The sequence below is a fragment of the Pinus tabuliformis genome, chromosome Q, assembly GCF_031772625.1.
Source record: "Pinus tabuliformis cultivar Carrire ecotype Pingquan chromosome Q, CPIR1, whole genome shotgun sequence".
NCBI lineage: Eukaryota > Viridiplantae > Streptophyta > Pinopsida > Pinales > Pinaceae > Pinus > Pinus tabuliformis.
Window position 1 is genome coordinate 989,807,275 of NC_142296.1, and position 14,292 is coordinate 989,821,566.

General features: G+C 41.6%; 1 pseudogene; it reads left to right on the forward strand.

Annotated features, from left to right (window-relative positions):
- The first annotated feature begins 11,778 nt into the window (after positions 1-11,778).
- Positions 11,779-14,292, forward strand: part of LOC149222800 (asparagine synthetase [glutamine-hydrolyzing]-like) — an 80,284-nt pseudogene continuing 77,770 nt past the window's right edge.

Genomic DNA, 14,292 nt, shown 5'->3' on the forward strand with positions numbered 1-14,292 from the left:
TAGATTTACGTTAATGCTTCAATCTCTTCTACTCCCATCCTCTCCTCCATCTGCTCTCATGGAACAAAAATGGCAATCTTCTCTATCTCATTCTAGTCTAGCATGGTAATTTAGGACACAACTCATTTTTCTTCACAATTTATTTCACCTGGACAAATAAATCCTTAGCAAAAAAGGTGTCCCCCTGAAGACAACACTCGGCTCGAATACCAAATATAAAAAAAAATTAATTGAAGAGACATAAAATATTTACTTAGAGGAACATTAAACCAACCAAACAAAACAAACGATGCAAACATTAACACAATGTTTACCTTGGGAAAAATCCAATTCTAGAGAAAAACAAAGATAATGGAATTTCATTAATCCCTTGGCCAAAACTTGACCAAGCCAGCCAAGTGAAATTTCACTCCTCACTTCCCTTGGCCCCTTACAATGAATTCTTCCAAGCCTTTTAAAGGCTTCATTACATGAAACCCAGAGGCACAAAACCATGGGAAACCAAAAAACCATGGGCCCAAAACCAATATCGTTGACCCAGTCAAATTTGACTCTTTCCCCTAGTCAAGTTTACCTAACACTAGTTTCCCTTGTTTGGAGCATTTACGTCACACATTATCAATATATGTTTGGCACACCATAATTACCTTTGGTTGTGTCTTCTAGATACCCAAATGAGATTCACCATTTCTTATCCCCTTGAACATATCAACACACAGTCATAATAATGACCCATCAAATATGCCCTTTGGTTATCCTCCTAATTCTAGAGTCTTATCTCTCTTAACATATTTTGGTTTCCACTCCTTGATCCATTATCAATTATGCTCTAACTAGGGGATTTTCATAGTCTCCACTTTTTCTCTACTAACTTCATTCATCTTTTTTTTTCTAAAGAAAGATTCATACCTTCATTATCATTGAAATAGAAAATAACTTACATATATTACAACCAACCCATTGGATCCAGGGCTCGGAAAAAACTACCACCCAACAACCAAGGGCATCAAGTAAGGGTGAAAACCCAGAACCCTCCCAAACAAAACAACAACAAAATCTGAAGTGTCTGACCGAGCCAAGGCCAGCCAAACAACCCACCACAAACTAAAGAAAAATGTTAATCCCAACGATCAAATGGTGGAAGGAGCCCGACGGTTCACCGTATGGACTCACTGACATGCACAAAGGATCCTGACCGTAGATTCCCAAGTTTGATCCAACGGCGGATGAGGATATCGCATTGCCAAAAAGCCTGCCGCCTAACCACATGGACCCACTGACATGCACGATGAATCCTGGTCGTCGAACCTCCGTGCCTGATCCGACGGCCCAGGATCATATCGCACGGTCCTAAAGCACTGCAGGTTAGCGAGCGATGAGGGTGGTAATCATACACACCCCACCGCCACGTGTAGCAACTTGAGTGGGATCACTCCCAAAACATGAATACCACTTTCTGCTTGGAAGGTGCCCGAAAACCAGAAAACCACTTTGCGGGCGTAATTACATTCCCGTGAAGAAAGACAAGAAAATCCCGACCACCATGAGCGCCTGGAATTCGGTTTCTCACTCCGACCCCTCCACACCAGCTAATGGACCCCTGAAAATTACCATCCCCACCCTCCGACCAGCTGCCCAGGCAGCAAAATCTGCCGAGTAACCAAAGAGGTGTAAGAAAAGGAAAACACAACATTTCAAACCGAAACAAAACTATATGGCCACAGCCTTCATGGCTTTGTTGTGATACAACATTATGTCTTCTTCTGCTTGGCAACCACACTGTTCCTTTAGTCTGTTCTGAGACAACCCCTGCCAACCCATCACAACTCTGCTGCTGGTACAATTCACTCCTTGGTTAGCCAATAAATCCGCCAGTTTGTTAGCCTTCCTTCGAACATGGTTAAAACTAACCGTATGTAGGCGCATGAGGTGGAGCTGGATCCGTTGAAAGACTTGGATCAACCTCCAATGTTTTGAAATCTTCTCCGGCCCTGTGCCCCAGCTGATTCTTTTGACTAAGTTAATGATTAGCTCAGAGTCAACTTCGATAATCACATTTTGCCGATTTTCCTTCTCTAGGAGTTCTAAGCATTGCTCCATAGCCATTAGTTCTGCCATGTTGTTGGTGGCTCTGCCTAAATGACAATGGAAGAGGGAAATGATTGTACCTGATTCGTTCCTTAACACCCCTCCAAAGCCAGCCATACCCGGGTTGCCTTTAGAGGCCCCATCAATGTTATACTTCAGAAAACCCAGAGGGGGAGGATGCCAAAAGTCCTGCTCAGTTTCTCTCATCCTAACCTGTCTGACCAGGCCCTGAGGAATAAGCCCCTGCATGCCCAACTGTCTGAGAATTCTCATATCAGCATCTGAGGGAGGATTCTTAGGGGGATTTCTCACAGTCGTACTAACCGTCTCCCTAAGTTGTCTTAATGTCTGCTCAAAAAGACAATGGAAAGGTTTCTTCTCATTTTTAAAGATCCTATGGTTCCTTTCTTTCCATACGTTCCAAATGATGAAGCTAGGTGTGAGAGCCCAAGCTGAGCATAGAATTTCAGAATCAGAAAAAAAATTCCTCCAATTGTTTAGGGTATTGATAATACTCCCTCTATCCCTGTCGGTCTCCTGGAATATGGTAGCAAAAGAATCCCACAATCTAGAGGTGAAGATGCAATTGTTGAGGAGGTGTTCCATAGTTTCCTCTTGGGCCTCACAGAGCTGGCATCTGGAAGGCCCCACCACCCCTCTTTTCCGAATGTTGTCCCAAGTCAGAATTTTCCCATGGTAAACCAGCCACATGAAGAGTTTAATCTTCATCCAACCCTGATGCCTCCATAGATTCTGCCAAATTCTATCCATAGAAAGAGAATCTAGCTCAAGGAGGATGCATTTTGCCTCCTTAAGATTGAAGGTTCCCTCATTGTTGTTGCCCCATCTTAACTGATCATGCCCCCCAAGTACTAGAATCTTCCTTTGTTCCAACATTTTCATAAGAGCTTCTCCTTTAGCTTTCAAAGGGTTGTCTTCCCTGTGGATTATGTTCCTCCAGTTTCTCCATTTTCCTGCATTATTGGTTTGATCCCAAAAATATTTAACCTTAGATATCCCCAAGATATCTGTCTCTATCTTGAGGTCCTTAAAATCCTCTTTTAACAGTATCGGTTCTTGTTGCCATTTGTCTTCCCAGAAAAGTGCCAGATCTCCCTCTCTGATTTCCCAGAAGCTATTCTTTTGGACTAAGCCTCTATTCTCCCATGCCTTATTCCAGATGTATGAGCCCTTTATACTTCCAGACATCCTTATATGATCATTAATTTGCCAAGTACTGGCATATTTCTCTTTCCAAATACTAGCCCACTGAGCCTTTGGTTCTTTAACCCAACGCCACCAAAGTTTAGCACCTAGAGCCCTGCTTAGAATCTCTGGATCATCCAAACCAAGACCTCCATGATTTTTAGGTTTGCAAATCTTTTCCCAGGCAACCAAGGCCCATTTCTTTCTAGTCTCCCCCTTTCCCCAGAGGAAATCTCTTTGAATGGATCTAAATTGTTGCAAGACTCCTTTAGGCGCAGGGAGAGCTGAAAGCATGAAAACTAGGATAGATTGAAGAACAGCCTTCATAAGCACCAATCTACCAGCCAAGTTTAAAGATCTGATGGTCCAATTTCTAATTTTATACAAAATCTTGTTGATCATTGGCTCCCATATTCTCTTATGGAATGGTTTAGCAGTTAGAGGAACACCCAAATATTTAGAAGGAAGGAAATCCCTCTGAAAGCCCAAAATTCTGGAGATGTTCCTTTGAATAGCAATATTGGTATTAAAGAAAAAAATCTTGATTTTGGAAAGATTAACCTGCATACCTAAAGCCATGGAAAAGGTACTTGGCAGTTGTTTGTAAGCTAAAGCCTCTTTGACCGTAGGGATTCCTTGCAACATGGTATCATCCACAAATTGTTGACGAGTTAAGGACTGTCCATTCTCAGAAAGTTGGAGACCCTTGATTTTGCCGTCTGCCTTTGCCTGCTTGATGGACCAGCCCAGTCCCTCCATCATGAGAATGAAGAGAAAGGGAGAGAGTGGATCACCCTGCCTGAGGCCTCTTGAAGGAACAAAAGTCTCGGAGGGAGAACCATTTACTAAAATGGAAAAACTGGGAGAAGTTACCAGGGCCATGACCCATCTGACCCAGTTATGATCAAACCCAAAGGCAATCAGAACCCTCCTAATATAGGTCCAGTTCAACTTGTCATAAGCTTTGGCTAGGTCCAGTTGTATGATCATTCCAGCCTTCCTGTTGCTAGTCAGTGAGTGCACCACCTCCTGTGCTTGAATGATATTGTTGAGAATTTGTCTGACTTCTACATAACCAGATTGTTTCCCAGACACAAGAGTGGTCAAAAGAAGTTTGAGTCTATTGGCCACCACCTTGGATATTATCTTGTAAACCGCATTGAATAATGCAATGGGTCTAAACTTATCTAGAGTAAGGGAATTTTCCTGTTTAGGGATCAGAGAGATGAAAGAGGTGTTGAGTGCTTTCAGAATAGTTCTATTCCTCCTAGAATCTTCTACTACAATCAGAATATCATGTTTAACATATTCCAGCAAGCTTTGAAGAAATCAAAATTGAAACCATCAAGGCCTAGCGCTTTACCATTCTGCATTTCCTTGAGGACCTCACTGATCTCCTCTTCAGTCACTGGCCTATTGAGGTCAAAGTTATCCTCTCTAGACACAATTCTTGGTATATGTCTTGTTAAGTCCTTGATGAAATACTCTTTGTCCGAAATGGTCTCCTTAGCTATCCCACTAAAGTGTTGGACTAACACAGTTTCTATGTCTTTGTGGGAACTGAGGAGTTGCCTGCCCTCATCCTTGATTGAAGAGATTCTATTATGTGCTCTGTTTGCCAAGGTGGACCTGTGGAAGAATCTAGTGTTTCACTCCCCTTCTTTTAGCCATTGCACTCTAAATTTTTGTCTCCAAAATATTTCTTCTTGTTTACAAAAGTTCTCCCATTCTTGGCGAAAATCACATGGAATCTCATTTGTCGATGCATTTCGAACCAACTAGTGTGGTTCATTGATCAACTTGTCCTGACGATGAACCACACTAGTTGGTTCGAAACGCGTCGACAAATGAGATTCCATGTGATTTTCGCTGAAATCTTTCTCTAACTTGATATGGATCACAGAAGCCTAAACTCGATTCTCCCATTCTTGTTGTAGTTTGGTGGCCTGCTCATTTCTAAATTTTTCAAAGCCATCTGTGATAAGGGTTTGATTTAGATCCTACAATTTATTTTCAACAGCTTTTTTCCTTCAAAAATATTGCCAAATTCATTCTTGTTCCAATCTTTTAGCCTGCATTTGATATGTTTTAATCTTTTGTGAAGAAGGAACATACTTGTACCCTGAATGTTTAAATCTTCAGACCACCAACCTGAAATGTTGTTGATGAAATCTGGATGAGTTAGCCAGATATTTTCAAATCTGAAAGGTCTATTCCTAGGGGTGCCTATGCCTTTGATCTCCAGTTGGACCGGCCAGTGATTTGATCCTCCAAAGGGGAGAATACTCGTTGCCATTTCCTTATTATTGAGCACAAGGTCCTCTGAGATGATGAATCTATCTAACTTCGATGCAACTAGAGACTCTCCTCCTCTTTATTGTTCCAAGAAAAGAGACCATTACTAGAAACAATATCAACTAGCTTCATAGATTCTATAAAGGTTTGAAAAGCTAAGGAGTCTTTGTTTAGGGTTCTGGTACCCCCTTTATTTTTCGATAGTGATTTAATCATGTTGAAATCACCACCCAAAATCCAGGGTATATCTACAAATCTTGCTCTGAGATCCACCAGGGAATCTATAAACTTGATTTTATCATCCATTCTCTGAGGGCCATAAACGTTTGTGACCAGATAGATCTCCCTATCCCCCACAGGTTGAATAACCACTGATAAATAATTTCTAGAAGCCTCAGCATCTATTATACCAATCTTTTGGGGGTTCCAAAGAGTAAGGATTCCACCTGCTGAGTTTTCTGCCTTGACTTCTAAAAACTCAAAACGACTGAGCCATTTACTATATATTTCTTTTATTTTTTGAATGGAACATTTAGTTTCCTAGATAAAAATCATATCCGGAGCTTCTTGTTTCATTCTGTTACTAATTAATCTTTGCTTCCTTTTACTACCAAGACCTCTTATATTCCAAGAAGTGAACCTCATCATTAAAGATTTGTGAAGGAGTAACTGGTTAGGTCTTTCATCTTACCTGAATCTATCATTAGCTTTCCACATTCCATCAACAACTCATTCTGCTTTTTTCTGCTTCTTTTCTTTCCTGGGCATCTAGGTGCTAGTCCTGGTGTGTTTTTCAAAGTTTTCACCCCTTCGCCACCCTGTCTAGTAGTATTACTTTGCCTATCCATCCCTGAAGTCTGGGTTTTCCATAAGTACAGCTGTTGTACTCTAGTGAACTCCTCTTGAGGTAACGAGTCTATCCCTCCCATGGTTCCTTGTTTCAAGAACCCTTCCAAATCTAGGTTTTCTCTCTCAAGAATCTCCTGTAGCTCATGGTCCTCCATTTCCATCTCGCTCTGGGTCATTTCCTGGTCCATATCCAGTACAGCATCGCTTATCAAAACCTCTTTCTGTTTGTTATTATCCTTTGTTTGCTCTTTATCTTCCTCTTTCTCCTTCTCCTCTGGACTTCCCTCCATTCTCTGATCTGCTTTTTTTGTTTCTTCTTCTTCTTCGAGCACTTGGTACCTGTTTAGACTGACCTGAGGCCCTTCTGCTTGATGTTTCTTAAGTCCTCTTTTGCCCCCTTTTCCTTTATGACTCACTTTATGAAAGTTTTCAGTATCTTTCATGGTGGTCGTTTTGCTCTTATTCTCTATTTTACCGAGAGGGCAATCCCTGAAAAGGTGTCCATGCTCATGGCATCTGCGACATCTAAAAGGAATATCATGCTCATGGCATCTGCGATATCTAAAAGGAATATGTTCATAATCAACTGTTTGAACCCATTCTTCATCAAAAACCTCCAAAATAACCTCGTCTGGTAAGGCTCTGGAGAGATCCTTTTCCACACGAATTCGTGCAAAGGAAGTGTATTTTCCTCTTCTGGTGGCTTCAGAGGCTTTGACAAAACATCCTAATTTATTTCCTATGGCTGTTAACAACTCTGTTTGCCAATAATCAAGAGGAAGGGAGTAAAGCCTTACCCAAACTGGAACCGAGGTAAATGTCTCCTGCTCCGGGACAAATTTCATCATCCATGGCCTCATATAGAGGCCAGCTGCCGCGAAGAAGTAGGGCCCCCTTCAAACACTCTATCCTTGTCCTCAATATTTGTGAAGACCACAGTAAAGAATCCCTTGGACCCAAGATGTAGGTCAATGCTTCCTTTTGGTTTCCAATGATATTTAATCCATGTCTGTAATGCTTTTTCAGTGGGCCATAGTCCCATGAATTTACAGATAATAGCATAGGTTCGCATGTGGTCCCTGTGTGCCTGCAGAGCAGGATCATTTAGAACCACTCTGGGTCTAACTTCGGTTTTGGGTTTACATGGACCCTTCTGTGCCTTGGTTTTTACCCCCTATTCCTTGTCATCTTCCTCCTTGTCTTTTGTGCTATTATTCTCCTTTGTTGTATTTCCCTCTTGCTCTTCTTCCATGCTTTCTTTCCCTACTTCAGCAGCACCTGTATCCTCTTCTATTGGCTTCTTACCTCGGCTGGCTACAACCTGCTTGTAGGAGGGAGTGGAGCTCCCCCCTTTGCGCCCTGCCATGGAGTTCAACACCAGCTACTGACTGTAAACCCTGGCTCCAACCTCGCCCTACTAACTTCATTCATCATTACCCTAGATCAGTGCATTATTATTTGGTATTTGAGTCCACTACACTTTAGTTTTTTTTTCCGAAGAAAAAACCACTTTTTATTAAGCAAAATAAAAAGATACATACAGTGAGCCACTTGCAGACCTGTTGCAAGAAAGTTCCGCTGAAGGAAACACGAAAATCACAGTCCTTTTGACTGTTTGAAGAAAGTTCAGATAACTGACATTCCGGAGTTATGGTCATATATCTAACTGTTTGCTCTTCCTCCTTGAGCGAGGCTTTGAGCAACAAGACTTATAGAAAACTTTTGCAGTTCGAGTTCTCCTTCAGAGAAGGAAAAACAAAACCTTACAAAACTGTTTTTAGTACTTCAGGCGTGATGATATGATCAGAACGATGAGATATAAATAATTGAGTTCTGTTGTGTAAGAACTGGCCACATAATAAAACATGAAGCAGAGAAACAAAGACATATAAGACGAAACTATCCAAAACCAAGAAAGCGATTTGAGGCAGAGTGTCACTATCACTGAGGCTGTTCGAAAGGAGGATCTGTTGAAACGATGGACAGCCCCTGCCTGTATTCTGTTATTGACCAGCTTCCCAAAACTTGTTGAACACCAGCCTTTGAGAACCTGTCAGCATCCTCGTTTCTGTCCCTGAATATATGGCATAGGATGAAGACATTGAAAGATGACTTTAAGCGCTGTATTTCCTCAAGAATAATCTTCAAGATTTTATTTTGACATGCAGCATTTCCGTTCACCCAATTGATTACATTCAAAGAGTCACCAAAAATTTGGATTGAGTGAATATGTCGATGAAGAAGCCAACAAAGAAGAAAGCATAATGCAGATATCTCAGCAAAGTTATTTGAGCCTGATCTGAGGCCTACCGAGGCTTTAAGAGAATGATCTTGATTAAAATGAATACACAGTACAGCCCCTGCCTTGTTGTTCTGGGAGGCCCCATCAAAAAAGGCCCAGGGAATACCCTCTTGGATATTAGCAGGTTTTGATCTTTTTTGAGTAGATTTGAGATCAAGAACAGGAATGGCAGAGTAGATAGCTGCACAGTTAATAGTTGTTATTGTGACGGGGGTATCTTTATCTTGAAACAGGCTCTTATTTCTCGCAATCCATACTCCCCAGAAGTAAATAAGAGGAAGAATTCTCATATTCCCTTCCTTGTAGGTTTGCCACCACCTACTCCAGACCGCTTCCAAAGGTTCATCGCCCAACTGTGCCTTGATGTTGAGTAGACTAGATAGCTCCCCCCAAATCTTTTTTGATTCAGCGCATGAGATAAAAAGGTGGTTAATAGATTCCTCTTCTGATTTGCACAGAGGGCAACTCCCTGGTCCAACTAGATATCTGGCTCGCAATGTATCCCAGGTTGGAACCTTCCTTTTTAGCATGCACCAGAGGAAAATCTTTGCTTTTGCAGGTCCTTTAAGCTTCCATATAAGTTTCGACCACCAATCTGGATTGCCCCAGCCTTTCTTTTGCATAAGGAAATTGTAACCATCCTTAGGGGTATATTCTCCTATTTCCCCCTGCGCCCATATCAAAAGATCTGATTCATTTTTGAGCCTGACATTAGAACGGTGAAGTTCTTGGATATAAGTACACCATTCGATCTTCCACCTGATATTTAATCCCAGGTCTTCTGCACTCTTCCAAGCCTGTCCCCATATTGAAGATTGACCAATTTTCTCCACCTGGTTTAAAGTATAAATGCCCTTGTGATCAAGGTGCCTGAGTAAGCCTGGGGATAGGGCATAAGCTTCATTACAGCCTACCCAGGGGTCCCTTCCAATCCTGCAATGACTTTCGTCACCTATCTTCCAAGCTAGCCCTTGTTCAATCACAGAGAAGGCTTCCACCGTTGCTTTCCATACGACTGAAACATTTTTTTTCCTATTTTCCTGGCTTCTGATCCAGTCCTCCATTGGAACAGGGTCAATATATTTTCTTCTGACCACTCTGGTCCAAAGATTCTCCATCGAAATAAGTCGCCAACCTGATTTGGCTGCCAGTGAAAGGCTAAACTCAGGGAGCCTTTTTATTCCCCATCCTCCCCATTCTTTGGGTCTTGCCAGCTTGTCCCAAGCTACCCATGGGAGAATAGAACTTTCTTTAGCCCCTGCCCATAAGAATTTGCTACAGATCCTCCTGATTTTTTCCATCACACCTTTTGGAACCCAAGTTAAGGCTGCCCAGTAGACAGGGATGGCTAGTAGAACTGATTTAATAAGGGTTAATCTGCCTGCTCTGGACAACCATTTATGACTCCAGTGAGAAATTCTTGCTTCAATCTTAGCAATGAGCCAGTTCCAGTCCTCTATCTTGTATCCGACTCCATGACTTCCGCTAAACCCTTGACCGCTTCTTGGGGCTAGGAGTCCTCCAGTGCTTCTGCGCTCTTCCCCCCCTTCGACTCCATGACTTCCGCGTTCTATTCTGCCTTGCCTTTTTCCTCTTGAGGGACGGGTCCATGCCTGAATCCTAATTGACTTGGTATAGGGGTCCTCCGAAAATGCCTTCTTCTTCTGGCATGCGTGCAATCCTTGGCAAAGTGGCCATATACATGGCATTGATAGCATCGAAAGGGAAGATGCTCATAGGCCAATATCTGTTCGAACACGTAATCTTTGTATTGGAGATTGATTTTTTGCGCAAGACCGTTGCTGGGATTAAGACTCACCAGAATGCGTGCCATTGCTCTATCTTTGGTCTGTAAGAATGACATATCTGCCTCCAAGAAAGATCCCAATCTGTTACCTATGGATTTGAAAACTGCTTCGGTCCAGAGGAACGATGGTAGTCCCGGGGCCCTTACCCAAACCGGGAAAACATCGGATTTTTCTTTGTAAGCATCAAACAATGGACTCCACTTTTTCAACAGGACTGGTAAGTTATTGATAACCCAATTCCTGCCGAGCACCCACTCTGCTGCCTCCTTGTCCTCGAACTTGAGTATAAACCAGCCCTTAGCTAGAGCTAAGGCTTCAAACCCCAGGGGTCTGTCATGGACAAAACGTTGTTCTCCCCATGACTGCAAGAAGCCTGACGAAAACTTTTTACCTCTTACCCTGCCTACCAACGAGCACTCTGCCATTACTATGGTTTCATCGATAGAGACCTCCATTCCGAGGATCAGGTTGCCCACCAACTCCTGGGATCCAATCGGCCTTTGAGTTTTCCTTTTTCCCCCTTTTTTCCAGGATCCTTCCGCTGAAACCCTAGCTTCCTCAACAGGACCAGTCCTTTCTGGATCCTCCAAGGTCGGATCTGATTGTTTCTCTTCCTCCGGAAAAGACTGATATAGCCCAGATTTATCAAGTATAGGGATATCTGCTTTGAATCTCCCATCCAGCTGTACATTGATGCCTTCCGGCTCTCCCTCGAGGCTGCCAACCTGGCCGTTGTGCCCTCCTACTTCGATTCCGCTTGGAAGAGAAAGGTTTCTCGGCAGAGAGGCCCTGGAAAGCGAAGAGAACCTTTCAGAACCCCTATTTCTGCCTGACCCGGAAGCAGGCCCTAAGTTTACCCCTTCCTCAATGCCTCCTGAAAAAAGAAATCTTCCCGACCCTGCTTTGCTCTTAGACCTGGGAGAATGTCCCACTGTCAACACTCTATCACCTACTTCTTCACTGGTTGACTGCTTTTGGGGAGCTTGTCTGCAAGCCTGGGAGACCGAACTGCCAAAGTCCTTACCAGTTTGCTGTGACAAGACCTTATTTCCTTGCGAAACCGGGATTAACTTGGAGTATTCTAACCCCCCGAAATACCGCTCCACATTTTGTAATGTCGGTTCCTTCCCCCAAACAGAGAGAATGTCTTCCAATTCTGGATCCAAGTCGACCAATTCTTTGGGGTTTACCATGGTTACGGGATCCGTTCCAATATAAACGCCTGAAACAATGCTAAATGCCAACATAAACTTTGTCCTTACTCTGGTAGAAACGGGAAAGGCGGAGTCAGCCTTTACGATTTCTGATGGAGGAATTACACCTGATGGCGGTATCTCACTGTGAAAACTCTTTCGAAACACCTCCAGCTGCCCTTCAAAAACTATGAGCCTTTCCTGCTCCTGCTACTACACACGGACACCGATGACTCGCTCCCTACCCGTGCCCTGTGCGAGGATCTACCCGTAACCCTGGCTGCCGATCCCTGGCCATCGCTCCCCCGGTTTAAAATTGTATAAATCTTCCACTACACTTTAGTTTCTAAGGGTTCTCTTCCCTTTATGGTCATGTCTTACTTCCTATTGACATCAACTCACATATTCAAGGAATGAAGTGGTATTTTTTTCTTAGTCCTATATATGATGAATAACCTTGAATGGAGCACAGTGATTCATCATTTCTCTTTGCTTCCATTAGTGTCCTTGATGTTTGATTTCAACACTTGTTCATATTCGGGTTGATCTTACCTTGCAAATATTATTTTTTTCTATCTTTGTCAAAAACCCGTGAGCTTGATCAACACTCATTAATCAATAGAATGCGCACATCCTAATCATGTCAAGGCTATGGTATAATTCTCATCTAAATGATCTCTTACTAGTACTAGGCACCCCTAAGGGTGATATAGTTATCTACTTCAACATACACAACCTACCATGCCCACCAATATTTTTTTTACAAGACCACTCCCTTCTCCATCATTGTAACTTTGTTATCAAAGTCATTACATATAATAAATATCTCTTGTCATAAGATGTATGTTCGATATGTATACTCCTATTCATCTACTATTGGATGTCCTTCTCTCTTCTCTCTCTCAATATAATTTAATAAATTTTAAGTAAGAAAATGATTATGTTTTTGGCTATATGTTTTCTCCTAACCATATACATTAAGGGGAAACTATGTCTTTCATCGTTGTACAAGTGATCACAAGAAAACATCATTAATTTAGTAAGACAAAGGTCCTTGAAGATAATTAATGAGTAGCCCACGAGTAGTTGGACTGACTTTATAATTTGGTTCTTTTTCCCATTTGTGCATAGTGACCATTCATGATTTGCATTATTCATGTGATTATTCCTTTGAAAAGCATGCATATCCATAAAAATTGGTGGATCTATAAATAATGGTGTGAGGAACCATGAAGATCTTGGTAGATGAAAAATACAAATTTTGATAACCTGCCTTTAAGCTACCACACACGTGGGGAGGAGTACTTGAAGCCCTGAAAGGTCTCCTCATGCTCCATTCAAGCATTATAAGCCCATGAAACAATAAACACTAATTCAATGAACCAATCCCACGAATGCCTTGGATATCCTTATAAATACTAGCCTTGGGGAGCCATTTCAGTAAGAGAAGAATTGCTTGGTTATGCTGCCAAAATCTAGTCGGAATTTATCTTTGTTTCCAAGCTTTATTACATGTGCCTTGCAAAATTGTGAGTCTTCACCATTGAAGAAACTTACAAGGAGAGAAAGAACTTGCAAAAGGAGAAAGGAACCTTCATTGGAGGATTGAAGATGGATACTCCAACCTCACATCATCCTTTGTCTCTCATTTAGTAGAACAATGTTATCTTTATCCACAATCAATAAAAGAGTCTTTACTTCCCATTTTCAAATTGTAGTCATTTCTTGTTTGTTTTACTAATTTTCTTATTCACTCTCATTTGAATGATGCTATAGTATATGTGTTTTCTTATAATTGTTCCTAAACACTATTATGAATTTTTGCAGATTGTAACAACTTGCTCAACAAGTGGGATTTCGCTCGTCCTTTCAACATATTCCACCACATAGTTCCCACCAAGTTATGTGGGATCAAACTAAGGAAATTTATGCATATAGAAGGTATGTATCCCCCACTATCCATTCATGGGAATGTCCCTCCACCCTTTTGTGGGTATGCCACTGTTAGAAATTTAGCAAGAAATGATAAATTTGACTTGTGCCTTAGTAAAATTTAGTAATTTGATTTTCCACATTAGCAGTATGGCTTGGATTGCATTTAACTTATGTGACATGGCTTATGTTTACTAGTTTACTCAGTAAATTCGAGTTATAGGATATAAGTAGAGTTGTGTGTGTGATGATTGCTAAAATTTAGCAATCTAGTTCAGTTATTTTCAATTTGACTCAGTTAACTGAGCTCAAGTACCTTGTTGAGTTAGTTGAAGGTCAACTGAGTAGTAGAATTGTTGTTAACTCAGTGATCTTTCAGTTAAACTAGTCAATCAATTAAAAATGTCCCAAACATACATGGAATTTGAATTTCCTAGATGGAGTGGAGGAAAAGGCACATTGTAATGAACAATTATATACTAGTTGAGTGTATAGAGCTTGGTATTAAGAAAGTGAATAATTCCTTAGGAATTATGCAAGAAAATAGGAGAAAATTCCTACTTTTTAGGAGCTAATTTCCTCCAAAATTCTGTAAGGAACTAGGAGCTAGATGGAGCCT